The following is a 15,174-nucleotide window of genomic DNA, read 5'->3' as shown; positions in this document are numbered from 1 at the left end:
AAAAAAGAGTTTCACTTGAACAGGTGTATAAGTGAAACAGTTTCAGACCATGATCATGATCATAATAGGGAAGGTGTCATCGTTTTTTTTCATAGTACAGTTTGTTTTTATCGTCAGTCCTGAATCTTCTCTTCTTTTTATTCCCTTTTTAATATTTACCCCTTTCCAACATGACCTCAAAGTTGAAATACTTTCAGTATTATTGATATTCAGATCGATATGCGAGTATGTATGCATGATGACCGATATCCTATTATCCTAGCATTTGATTTCGTTTTTTACCCAGTGTGTTTATAAGATTATAAAATAGTTTATATTCTTATATAAAATAAATGTTTTAAAACTCTTCTGTCAACTTCTGACGAACCTGCGGTTAACCTCAGATTACTAAGCAGGGGTACGTGTTGCTCAGTTAAGATATTTATGTAGTGTATGGTGACTTTTGTTTGCTTTCGTCAGTTGTGTGTTACAATGGTTTTGTCGCTTTCTCTTGAATTTCATGGTTTTGTCGCTTTCTCTTGTATTTCATGGTTTTTTAAACAAGTGTTCTTTTAAAGTATTTTTTCAATGAAATTCTCCGTGCATACACAAAAAAAAGTTTCTAAATAGAAAGGACAAGTAAATATCTATTTAGCGAGAAATATTCCACAAAAACAATTGTTGTTTTTATAAAAAAAAAAATAGTAGTCATTGTAAAGATTGCAATTTATCATGGCAACTCCAGGGAAATATTAAAACAACGCATGTATTCATGTATTTACGATTCCTAATTTTAAAGGTAGACTTGAAGATATCTTCTGTGAACTCATTGAGAATTAAGTTTCATCCGGCTTTAAGCATTTCATGACAGGCTCTGAAAATGGCCTTGATTGAAAACATTCAATTTGTTCCTCTCATCCATCTATGCTCACTTACGTTATCTCGGATAAACAAGGTCCGTGTATTCATTTCTTTAATAAGCCAGACGAGTAGCCTATTAAAGATAAACATGTTGGCGAATAAAGTCATAACAGGACAGGTGTTATTCAAGTCTCTGTATTATATATTTTCTTTCTAGCTCAAATTCTATGCCTTAATATAGGTATAAAAATAGCATTGAAATTACATTATTATGTTCAGTGAACCACATAAAACCGAGTAAGATATAGTATCTTCAAACCAAAACGCAGTTTCGGAATCTAAAAGCATTGTACATGTAATATTTCTATTTGAAGCGTACACCAAAATGTTGAGATAGAACAATAACGTCAAAAACAATGGAACTATTGCCAATGACGAGATGGTATTTTCATTCACTGTTGCATACGATAAAATTACTTCTAGTCTTTGATATTTTGAAACGACAAGTTAAGAACCAGGCAATACACTCTCAACGGTATTATTAAACGTTTAATATATTAAAAAAAGATAACATTGTATTAAAAAAATTAAGCATTTCTCACAGTACTTGCAAATAAAATATATTTTTTTGTTCATTACACCTTTTGAATAATTCATTGGTAACACAGTGATTGATACTTTTGATTCCCCGGCACCGGTGTTATATTTTTTTACATTTTAAATTGAATAGGAGCTCCTTGAGTTGACACAAGAACATTTGAAACCAGATTTTTTACTTGTTGATAACATTTATGGTGTCTTAAATTATACACCGTATTTAGAGTTAGTGATTGAAATTCATTACTGTAATTTCATCATGAAGTAGAGGAAAATCCGTAACCTTGCTTGTCTTTATTAATCAAACGGTAACACAGACGACATATACGTATTACCTTTTTTATAAAGTACAAAAGTTCAAAAGTGTAACCATATAAAAACGTAAACATGTGTGGGAAAAACTTTAATCTTTTCACCTTTCTCATAAATCTTAGAAAATTAAATACATGTGTCGATCTAACAATCTCGTTATGAAGGTTAGACAATTATCAGCTTGTTTCTTCATTTCGTTTTCCTTATACAGATGAATTATTCTTGATCCTTCTTTTGATTTATTATTATTGATTTATTATTATAGAAAACTATAATAGTGCATAATTACATAACTTTAAAGGATTTCTATTTGATGTAATCCCATGTAACGTTAACTCAAGCGCAAATGTTATTTCGAAGATTGTCCTTTGAGTTTCCAAATTTTAGTTACTGAGGCCCTTCATGGGGGGGGGGGGGGGGGGTTCTAGTAATCACATAATCACCATTTTTTTGCCAATATAATCACATAATCATTAAATATTTGCTTATCTTTAGTAATCAAATAATCATAAACTAAAAATACAGTCCTAGGTAATCAAATAATCATGAAATATTTGGCTTAATAATCAAATAATCATTAAAAAAACGGCCAAGTAATCACATAATCAAAAACCCCATGAGGGCCCTCGTTACTGAAAGGTGATCATGACATATAAATCGACAAGGAGAAGCTTAAAGAATTAACTTCCATTTGAAGTTGGATGTATACTGATTTTGTGTTGTTGTTAGTTATTTTGTGCTTTGCATCGATCTGATTATTCAAAACTTTTTCGCCCGATTTGGATAGTTTGTTCTTATGTTGTGCTGTCCCAGATTTTGGGGAATTCCGCCTACATTTTTAACCCCCGCTACATTCAGTATGTGTCTGTAATTCAGTGGTTCTCGGTTGTTGCTGTTTTTCATATTTATTTTTCGTTTAATGTTCTCAAAATTAATCAGACCGTTAGTTTCTTTGTTTTAAAGATTTTGTCATGTCAGATCCTTGTTATAACTTGATATGCGGTATTGGTTTTGCTCCTTGTTTAAGTCCGTAACCTTTATTTGGTAATCCTCTATGCTATTGGGTCTCTGCATCTTCTAAAAAAAATTTATTAACTAAAGAACAATTTTAGAACTAAAACGTTGTATCTTCATAAAATTGTTTAAAGTTCAATAATTACATTAGATGTAAGTTTCATTATAATACGTTATTCTGATTGGCTAACATGTTATTCCGTAAACAATTGCATCAAACAATAACATTTATCATGCATGATGACACGAGGTCCCACAAAAAAGTGCACAGGTGAATTAAATTAAACTGGATAAAAATCGTGATTTCATGATTTTAGCTAAAAAAATGTAATTATAAGTATTGAATACTTCGTTTTGAAACTTTATAGGGTTGTAAAAGCGTTGACCGTGCGTACATTTTTAGAATGAAGCGCTTCCGCGCTTCATACAAAATGTACTTCGGTCAACGCTTTTACCACCCAATAAATTTACAAAAAGAAGCATTCAATTCTTAAATATTTCATAGATTGTTGTCTCTAGATTGTTGTGTTGCTTTTTTACATTTATTCGTGATATTAGGCATTATACTATTACTAGAAAACACCTGCGAAATCGCGGGAATTTAGAGCTTGGTTGAAAGTATGTAAACTGTTGTAGGGAGAAGTTCTGTAAATGATTTTATGTCTGGAGAATTTCAGAAAAAGATATTAAAATTAATAGGTACTTGAAGACAGGACAATTTTTTTAACCTCTCCCTTTTTTCAAAATCCGCAATTTTTTTGTTTTCTGTTAAATTTCATTATTTTCGCGTTTCTGTTTACTATGAACATACGAATATTATAAATAAAGTGTATTTGCAAGTAACTATCAATTCTAAGTTTCTTCTCCACGGCGATCATCCCAAAAGTAACCCAAACTGAATAGTTGTAAGCGAGGTTGACAAACGCGACTATGCATGGTACCTATAGGACACAGTGGAATGATGAGGAATTTATTGCGGAAGGATGAGAAGCGACACACAAAATGAAGTATTCTCGTTGAATAGTATAGATGTGGTGTATGCGATTGTTAAACATGTTAAAGCAATACACTATGCATTTGGCCTCGATAGATTTTTAAACATCTGTTACTTTTCAAATTAAAATAAAAGATATCTGATCATGCTCGGTCATTTGTCTATAGAATCGCTCAGTAGTTATCGTTTTGGGCGAGTTATGAGTTGCTTCCCTTTTTGTACAATATGTGAAGAGATATCTGTCTAAATTTTAACCTAGTATACTAAAGGTCTAATGATAACCAGTCAAGAAAAACTCGTATTTACTGCTGTCTTATTTGAACTTTGTCATAAGTTATCATAAACTATGTGACAATTGCTATACAGTAACAATAAGATCCAATACTGACCGAAGAGTAAAATGACCCACTACGCCCCTCAATTCCCTATAAAAAGAAAGGTGGTATATAAATTAAAAGTGAAATTGAGCATAAGGTGATAAATAGGGTTTCCTAATAATAGAATAGGACATTTATTTCTAGCCAGTACTTATTTAATTATACATACCTTATTAAAGTATCGACTGTTATTTAAGGTGCCATGCGCAAGGTATCCTAAAGCACTTGATACCAACTATATACATATAGAATAAAAACTTATCAAAGATGGAAGTTGTTACACATATAGAATAAAAACTTATCAAAGAATAAAGTTGTTACACATATAGAATTAAAACTTATCAAAGATGGAAGTTGTTACACATATAGAATTAATTTAAAAACTTACTGTAGATGGAAATTATTACTCATATTTGTTATTTAAGTATAGTTCATACTGAAAGCCATGCAAGGGTAGACATATAGTAGAATTAATCCGTACCGAGCTGTCGTTCTAACTTTGGGTGCAAAAATAAACAGCAACTTCTAGTATAGCTGCAGAACAATTGCTCTTTCAAGTTATTTGGAATTGTTTGAACAATTGACAGATCGTAGATTAAAAAGTAAAAAAAATTAAAAAAATACCAGCTCCAATGAAAATATATACATAACGGATAATCCCTGATCAAATGACGAAATCTGCAGCTTAAACACATCAAACGAATGGCAGAAATTTGTCATATTCCTAATTTGAAAATATCATCAGCAGCGGGTGAACTATGGTTCCACAGATACATATACGCTCGATCGGTTTTAAGTATTCATTTAAGTTCGGCGGTTTTTTTAAATATAAAAAAAAAGCATAACAAAATTCTACCAATGATCCTATGTTATTCAAATGAATGATGAAAATATATACAAAAATAACAGTGATTTATGAAGATCAAATTTAAGAAATTTCATTTTCTGTAGAAAAAAAAACCCATTTCAAATATGAAGCCCAGAGTACACAAACAAATCCAGCTCTACAAATAATAATGTTGAACTTTTAGAAATAAAATAGCCTTATAATCTTCAGCTTTTACTGTCATTCTAAAGAAGGGCATATGGAGATGAAAACGGAGCTGGTCTTTACTTCAAAAATTTTCCAACGATATACTTTCAATAACTATCTAACTTTTGAGGGGAAAAAGAACATTAACCTCAAATTCCCGCAAAGTCTCGTTGTGTTAGCGATTTGTCTTTTTCATACAAATCATAGTTAAAAACCCATCTCTTCACCCGGTTTCAAGTATTATATAGTCTCCTAAGTGGGTAAATGGACATATAATTTTGTATATAAATAACCTAAACCTTCTTGAAGTTTTAAATTGAGTTTTAGATAATAATTTGGTGTTCCATCAAAAAGATTGATGGGCAAAACATAATTGATAGAGGCTATTTTAAACATTCCATAACAGAGACTTTCATTCCAAAAACCTATAAAACTGGTAATAAATTATGTTAATTCAAAGTTTACCGTTTTCAATAAGTAAAATTTCATTTATCATGATAGACTAATTAGGAATCGTGTGAATTTAAAGATTAAAAGTCTAATACAATATGTTACTTCGAGGATGTACCAGTTTTCTTAAACATACTGCATGCGTTTACTTTTCTACATTGGTTAGAGGTATAGGGGGAGGGTTGAGATCTCACAAACATGTTTAACCCCGCCGCATTTTTGCGCCTGTTTCAAGTCAGGAGCCTCTGGCCTTTGTTAGTCTTGTATTATTTTAATTTTAGTTTCTTGTGTACAATTTGGAAATAAGTATGGCGTTCATTATCACTGAACTAGTATATATTTGTTGATGGGCCAGCTGAAGGACGCCTCCTGGTGCGGGAATTTCTCGCTACATTGAAGACCTGTTGGTGACCTTCTGCTGTTGTTTTTTTATTTGGTCGGGTTGTTGTCTCTTTGACACATTCCCCATTTCCATTCTCAATTTTACATGGAAAAAAATGCCCGGTTATTTATTTCTTTTTCTTATGCATGCCATTCATGTGTTTTTTTATTTTATTTGATGCATTCTGTCCTGTTTATTTCTGCATGACTATTCAATGTACCTGTACGTAGTTATAATAAAAATCATTTAAGAAACGTGACTTTACCCCTTTGTGTTAAAAGCATTGTTTATAGTGTTACATTCGAAACTTTACTCATATCAGATATTTTCAACATCAATTATAAATGCAATATTAAACCAACAAACTATTTGTTTATTTTCTTTCAGTCAAAGAAAGGTGAAAATAATCTATTTCGATATTGCATCACTACTTTCATAAATAGACAAACAGTCTGATTGGGACTTTGGATTTTGTAATTGAAATTTGTTTTTATCTGTTTCCCAAATACAATATTCAGCTCGTGTTACCGTATTTGATTATAATATCAGATTTAACTAGAAAGAAAGGATTTCCCCGTTCTGAAATCATTGACTTTTGATTGTAAGAAATAGAAACAACGGACATGAAAAATTATGGTAGTCAAATAAACTCATCATTGATACCAGGATTATTTTTTTAGGCTTTAGCATTTGCGCCAAACGCGCTATTTGTCTACATCAGTGACGCTAGTATAAAAAAGTTGAAAATAAGATAATTTCTTTTGAACCTCTATAATTTTATTAGTTACATAGTGTGCTAGTTACCTAAGATGGTGAATATAGGGCAAGTAAATTTCATATTGTGTGAGAGCGAATACTCAAATAATGCAATGTGCTGACAGAATTTACAAATTTTGGTTCCCTTGCCAGGACAATCAGAATAAACAGACAAGAATTTATAGATAAATTATAGTTTTTTCGAAAATTATCTTTAAAGACATCCTTATCAGACACAAACATGAAAGTTAAATTTCTATAGCATAAAATTGAGAATGGAAATGGGTAATGTGTCGATGAGACAACTACCCGACAAAGGACCAGAAAACAGCCACCTATTTTTATTTTATTTCATTCTTTTTTTCTATTTTTGTTGTTTTAAACTTGTTCGCTCCTCTGTTTTAAAATAACAAGCTTTATAAAAAACTGTTTTTGATTTATAGTACAAAAAAGAGAGACGAAAGAACAAAAGAAATCAAAATGGATCTCAAATAGTAAGGGGGGATGGAAGGTCCGTATCCTCCTTGGTTTTTTTTGTTTTGTTTTTTTAGATATAACCAATTAAAGATTTGGCGGGAAATCATTCTCTACAGATTTTTCATACATGTAACTTTCAATTGATACATTTGTTTCTTTCAAAAACTAAGAAATGTAAACAAAGCCTTAATAATATTTTCTTTAAACTATCTAAATGGTCTTTGATTGTCCTTTGAGTATATTAGTAAATTGTATATCTGCAAACTTTAAGAAAACACAATTAGGGATTTTATGGATAAGAGGACCTACGCAGGTCAACCTCTCAAATGGGGGATATCACTTATAAAGCGGGAAAGTTGGCAGTTTGGAAAGTGGTGCGTTGATGTAAGATCTTTAGTGTCTATGTTTGATTTACGCATCATTAAAACAAATTGTATAGACAGTTGTCTATTTTTTTTTTTATTTATACTGCTTTTTCAATGACATATATATATGTAACACTCCCAAACGTGTCCTTCCCCCCCAAACGTGTCCGATTCCCCCAAACGTGTCTTCTCTCCCTAAACGTGTCCGAAATGTACAATGATTCCCCAAACGTGTCCGAATTCATAACCCCCAAACGTGTCCGATAAATGTTATTCGCCAAAACATGTCCAATATTTAACGCCCGAACGTCTCATATCTTATAGCGTTTTATACATGTATCTCCTAAATAAAATTGCTGATAATGTTTACGGCAATTTTATGATAGGGACACAGGTGACAAAAATTTCATTTATTAGCTTTAGTTGATTAAATGTAGGTTTTTAATGAATATCATAATTCAAAATTTAATCTGTAATTGTTGATTAATGTTTGACTGAATTTGCTTATTGTTCAGTTGCAAGTATTTCAAACTCATTTAGAGCGAACCTGCACCTAATTACAGAGTTGAATTAATGGGTGACTTTGTAAATTATTTTGTACTTATAAACTCCGATGATGCTTTTTATATTTATCCGAATATTGCCTGGCGGTCGATAAGCAGCATTTTTTAAAACTTTTGTTAATAGTTCTTAATCTGAATTTGTGTGTTTTTCAAAAACTCATCAACTCATAAACTGGTTATCCGTTTTTTTTATCATATTAATTTTAGGTTTCCAGCATCACTAAAGACACACGACCAAGAGCCATAACGTCCAGTGCCAAATATTCATTCCTTGGTTTTATAGATTCTTTTTATTTATATGAATGTTATGTGATCAACGCCGGTTATTAGTGGTTACCGTAATTGCAAATTTAATTTGTACTGTATAAATTCACTTTTTAGACTGTTGATAGCGTATTGTCAAGTTGCAAGTACTCTATGCATATTCAAAGGGAAATAGTTTTACATTTGCTGTATAAATTAACTTTAGACTGTTGATAGCGTATTTCCAGTTGCAAGTATTTCATGCATATTTAGAGAACATACATGTTTTAATGAGTTTACTGTTCTATACTGTTTAAATTGTCTTTAAACTGTTGATTGAGTATTGTCCAGTTGCAAGTATTTCATGCATATCTAGAGAGAACATAGGTTACAAGTTTTTATTTTTTTTACCTTTGTACTGTATAAATTTACTTTAGACTGTTGATCGTCCAGTTGCCGGTGTTTCACAATATTTAGAGAGAACATACAAATTTTAATGTGCAGAGAAAGGGACAAATTCATCCGTACAATTCAACTAAACATGTTTGCTTACAATTTACATACGACATAGCCGAAATGACGCCCCCACTTTTACCCAGTTTTTTCGGCTGGTTAAAAAAAGTACCTTATCAATATTTTTGATGAAATGGTAAAATTAGTATACATTAATGGTATAGAAATAACCAAGTAACGCTTCATATGAACACATTTTTGGGATTGTCACGTTTGGGGTTTGTTGAGAAATGGACATTTTTGGGCGTTTATACAAATCACACGCTTTGGCGATGTTTTAAACTAGACATGTTTTGCAGTGCAGTGACGTCAATGTGGACACGTTTGGGGGAATCGGACACGTTTGGGGGGAAGGACACGTTTCTGAGTGTTACATATATACTACTGCTATATATGGCTCACGATGCTTCATGTCGTTCCGCTAACTGTATCAATGACCTTTGCTCCACATGATTTTTGTCATTTCTGTTTTCAGTAAAAATCTTTAAAAACTAGAGGCTCTAAAGAGCCTGTGTCGCTCACTTTGGTATTATCAGATTATTACATGGCATTTTTCATATCGCATGTATTATCAGCCCTAGGTTTGATATCAGTCCAAGAGCCGCATGGCTCGAGGGCTGATATTGACCGAGGGCTGATAATACATGCGATATGAAAAATGACATGTTATGATCTTTTTATCATATGCTTCAACCGTAAAGAAAAATAACAGAATAATGTATTTATCCTTTTACGGAATGTTACGTGGTTCCCAAACTTTAAAGGGTAAAAACGTTCAAGGACGTCGGACCCAAAATTTGGTACATTCAATATGAACTTTTTCTATATCATATGCCTCAACAGAGAGAGAAAAAAAAAACAGTTTAATATAAACGAATCGACAATAAAAAATAATTCAACAATATACATAATTATGATCATTGTTTGGAAAAGTCAATTTTCTACTATTATGTTTTAGAAAAAAATTAAAAATGCATTTATTTAATAATTTGTTTGTTTTTTTATTATTTTTATTATTTTACACGATATACTTTCCATTATAATTGTTTTGTACACTACTTTGTAACACGGTTTTTTCACTGCAAACGTAGCATTGAAGTGTATTTTCCGGAATTGGCCGAGTATCACCGGAATGCCATGTGATAACGTTACGGAAAGGCATGTGATAACAATCGAAGCATGAGATAAACTTTTCATATCAGCCCGCTGAGCACCAATTCGAAAAATATGAAATTTACGTCAATTTAATGCTATTATCATACGGTAAAATTTATATGTTATTTAGTCTAAGTATATGATAAATGTGAATATTAAACAATGAAGCAGATGGATTCATGACAAATTGTGTATTGGTGATGGTGATGTGTTTGTATATCTTACTTTACTGAACATTCTTGCTGCTTACAATTATCTCTATCTATAATGAACTTGGCCCAGTAGTTTCAGTGGAAAATGTAAGTTAAAATTTACAAATTTTATAAAAATTGTAAAAAAATTACTATAAAGGACAATAACTCCTTAGGGGATCAATTGACCATTTCGATCATGTTGCCTTTTTTGTAAATCTTACTTTGCTGAACATTATTGCTGTTTACAGTTTATCTCTATCTATTAAAATTACCAATTCAGGGGCAGCAACCTAACAACGGATTGTCAGATTCACCAGAACATTTCAGGGCAGATAGATCTTGACCTGATTAACAATTTAACCCCTTGTCAGATTTGCTCTAAATGCAGTGGTTTTTGAGTTATAAGCCAAAAACTGCATTTGACCCTTATGTTCTATTTTTAGCCATGGCAGCCATCTTGGTTGGTAAGCCGGGTCACGCCACACATTTTTTAAACTAGATACCCCAAATATAATTGTGACCAAGTTTGGATTAATTTAACCCAGTAGTTTCAGAGGAGAGGATTTTTGTAAAAGATTACTAAGAGTTACAAAAAATGGTTAAAAATTGACTATAAAGTGCAATAACTCATAAAGGGGTCAACTGACCATTTTTGTAATGTTGACTCATTTGTAAATCTTACTTTGCTGAACATTACTGCTTTTACAGTTTATCTCTATCTATAATAATATTCAAGATAATAACCAATAACAGCAAAATTTCCCTAAAACTACTTATTCAGGGGCAGCAATCCAACAATGGTATGTCGGATTCATCTGAAAATTTCAGGGCAGATAGATAAACAATTTTATCCCATGTCAGTTTTGCTCTAATTGCTTTGGTATTTGAGTTATAAGCCAAAAACTGCATTTGACACCTTTGTTCTTTTTTTAGCCATGTCAGCCATCTTGGTTTATTGGCCGGATCATGCCACACATTTTTTAAACTAGATACCTCAAAAATGATTCTGGCCAAGTTTGGATTAATTTAGCCGAGTAGTTTCAGATGAGAAGATTTTTGTAAAAGAATCCTAAGATTTCCGAAAAATGTCTAAAAAATGACTATAAAGGGCAATAACTCCTAAAGGGGTCAACTGACCATTTTGGTCATGTTGACTTATTTGTAAATCTTACTTTGTTGAACATTATTGCTGTTTACAGTTTATCTTATCTATAATAATATTCAAGATAATAACCAAAAACAGCAAAATTTTCTTAAAATTTCCAATTCAGGGGCAGCAACCCAACAACGGATTGTCGAATTCACCTAACAATTTCAGGGCAGAAAGATCTTGACCTAATAAACAATTTTACTCCATGTCAGATTTGCTCTAAATGCTTTGGATTTTGAGTTATAAGCCAAAAACTGCATTTTCAGCCTAAGTTCTATTTTAAGCCATGGCGGCTATCTTGGTTTGTTGGCCTGGTCACGCCACATTTTTTAAACTAGATACCCCAATGATGATTGTGGCCAAGTTTGGTTTAATTTGGCCTAGTAGTTTCAGAGGAGAAGATTTTTGTAAAAGTTAACGACGACCGACAACGACGACGACGGACGCCAAGTGATGAGAAAAGCTCACTTGGCCCATTGGGTCAGGTGAGCTAAAAATTGTATGACACAACTTGCTATTCACGGTAGAATTTTCATTACGGGACGCATGATGTATGTGTATTGGTCTACTAAAACATTTTATTTTTTCCTTCTTATAGTTTAATAGATTTAAAGCAAGATTTGCTGAATTGCAACAAATCTGCCAATTTAAAATAAATGTGTTCACTGAAACGATAGCGTATAATTACCTTCACAATTAAATAGTGGGCATGACGAAAATATGGGAAAATGTGTAATTCAAAAGACAGTCAATATTGAAATACATACAACATATAATTTACTTTTAAAACCTGTTCATTAAACCCTCTATCCATCTCATGACTGTGCACTTAATATCTATAATTACCCAGACCGTTGAGCGGATTAACGGCAAAATATATCTTATAGGTTACAATCTTCCGTCGGCTCATATGGCAGCAGCCATTAAGTGTTTTTCGTTTCTCGATTTTTATATAGATTAGACCATTGGTTTTCCCGTTAGATTGCTTTAACACTAGTCATTTTTGGCACCTTTATAGCCTGCTGTTCGGTGTGAGCCAAGTTATCGTGCTTGATACCGTTCTTTGACCTATAATGTTTGGGTTTTTTACAAATTGTGACTTGTATGGAGATTTGTCTCATTGGCACCCATACCACATCTTCTTATATCTACTTTGAACTGCATTTTGAAACAAGCAAACAAACATTTAGTGTTCCTGATTTAATGTAGTAAACAGCCGAAGAACGCATCCGAGTGCGGGATTGTCTTGCTGTATTGAAGACCCATAGGTGTATTCTCAATGTTAGCTTGTTTTACTCTAAAAAATAAATACTGAAACGTTGTGATTTTTTTATTTAAACCATGACAAAATAAAGTTAATTTGGATGTCCAGTGGATTCGTAGTCAATGTTCTATTCCCCCTAGATCTGATGTCAGCGAAAGTCCAAGCTTATTGGCCAATATCAATCCGGATTGGTATCAGAGTTGTCTCTCCTAGATGGATTGCTTTACTGGGCTATCGACCCCATCATACCGGCTTTTACAGCTGGAACAAGGCCGATGATTGCTAGGTCATATTCACACGCCAGTGTGTCTACATATTGCATCTATGATGCCCCGTACTCCCCAATCTCCATCAGGTTACCATGGCCTTTAGTAAGACAATTTACTTTGCGTTACTGCCAGAAGGCACCAATGGTTAAAAAAAAAGATGTAGTATGATTGCCAATGAAACAACTCTCCTCAGGAGACCAAATGATACAGAAATTAAAAGCTCATACATATGGGAAATGTATTTATCACATATTTGTTACGAAACCTTTGTGTTTTGCATATGTAATAACCTCAACATTGTTATAATTGACCTTTTTTCTGCAGAAATTAAATATTATATGATAAAAAGATTATAACATGTCTTTTCCATATTGGCCCGGGTATCATCCCTCGACCCATATCGACCTTTGGCTAAAGCCTCGAGGCCGATATGGTAGTCTCGGGACGATACCAGGGCCAATATGGAAAAGGACATGTTATAATCTATACTTATCACATATTTGTTACGAATACGTTAGGTTTTTCATATGTTATAACCTCAAAATTGCCCGAGGCAAAATAGAGGTTATTGGTCATTGTACCCTAATTCAAAATGACTTGACGTCATTGCGTCCACTGCAACCAATTGTTATCGATTTAACCCCAGTATACCAAATTCTCGCGTTTATGTATTACCATATTCCAAAAATAACTAAAATGAAGAAATAGTTTTATTTATAAAGAAAATGAAAAAAAGTTAAATAATTTATTCTATAAAATCATATCAAAACATCATCATAAACATAAATTGTAAAATGTTAAGCACAAAATATCAAAATGATAAACCCCATTTTTTTTTAAATATTAGGCACAATAGTATTAGTTACATAGCGTGTTAGTGACCTTATATGATATATGAAGGGTGGGTAAATTCCATATGGGGCGAGAGCGAAGCTCGAACCCCATATGGAATTAACTTACCCTGTATATATCATATTAGGTCACTAGCACACTATGTAACGAATTTATCTTTATCGACCATTTTTATTTGTTGAATTAAGACTAAAGTTGACGTATTTGCTATCATAACACATCTTCTTATTTCTGTATAAAAAGTGTTCAAGTGTTCAATTTTAAGAACCTTCTTCAATTGGTCTGCACTAAAAAACTAATGTAAACGACAAATATCTATTATCAACAAACTTGATATAACAATATTAAACAGATCTTTCAATACTTTTTAATAATTAAACAATGCCTAAGTTGTAAATCCACTACTAACCGTGTATTGAAAAAAGCCCCGCCTCCCTACTAACCTAATATTGAATATACACGGCCTCCACGAGGTCGCTATTAACCAATCATATTCATCAAAATGTACAGGCGGTAAGATAAATTAAAATGTTACACACAATATATTAAAATAATATGCTTCACATCTGTTTCTATCACAATATAAACATTTTTCCTAAACATATCGAATCAAATTGTTTGGCACGCCTAAGAAAAATATTGTGTTCAGTAAAACCATCTCACGGTATCCCGAAAAAAGGAAACTAGCAACTTCTAACCTGTTCGAGCAAACTATCATGTTTTGTGTCCAGGAAATATTCTTTTTCAGACAATTGCCAATGATTTTGTTTTTTGGGGTTTCCCTTTCCTTTTACCCCCTGCAAAATTGCTATGAGAATATTACACAGATGCCAGTTTTCTTGGTCTTTTTGTCAATCTTTAGTTCTGCCTGTTTTATCATCATGACATTTAGATGCGTAAGTTCTCTCAGTTTGAATTTTCTTGTTCATTTGACCAACAAAAAAAAACAACAACAAAAACTAAACCACAAAGCAGGTGTGCCATAATCGTCTTAATAACAAGCTCTGTGGATTTACAAAAAGAACATGAATATCCATTTGATGTTGGCTTTTAAGCAACAAACAATACATGTAAAGTTATCGCTATAAAGGTAATGTTGATTATTATTAATTATAAAGCCTTCAACCTTATCTAGCAACCCTGTGTTAGTTATACCTTTAAGATTATCCTCTATGTTTAAAAGCAAAATAAGTTCATCTGGCATGGAATATGAAAGAAAAAAATGATAATTTGTCTATACTAAAAAAAAATTAACAAAGAATCCTAGAACTATTGATAATCCTTAAAATCATATTAGGCAATATGTAGAATAAGTATTAAAATGTTCAGTGATTATTTTAAATCACTTGTCATTTTCAGGGATTACAGATTACT

The sequence above is a fragment of the Mytilus trossulus genome, chromosome 12, assembly GCF_036588685.1.
Source record: "Mytilus trossulus isolate FHL-02 chromosome 12, PNRI_Mtr1.1.1.hap1, whole genome shotgun sequence".
NCBI classification, from domain to species: Eukaryota; Metazoa; Mollusca; class Bivalvia; order Mytilida; family Mytilidae; genus Mytilus; species Mytilus trossulus.
This window is presented reverse-complemented; position numbering follows the sequence as displayed.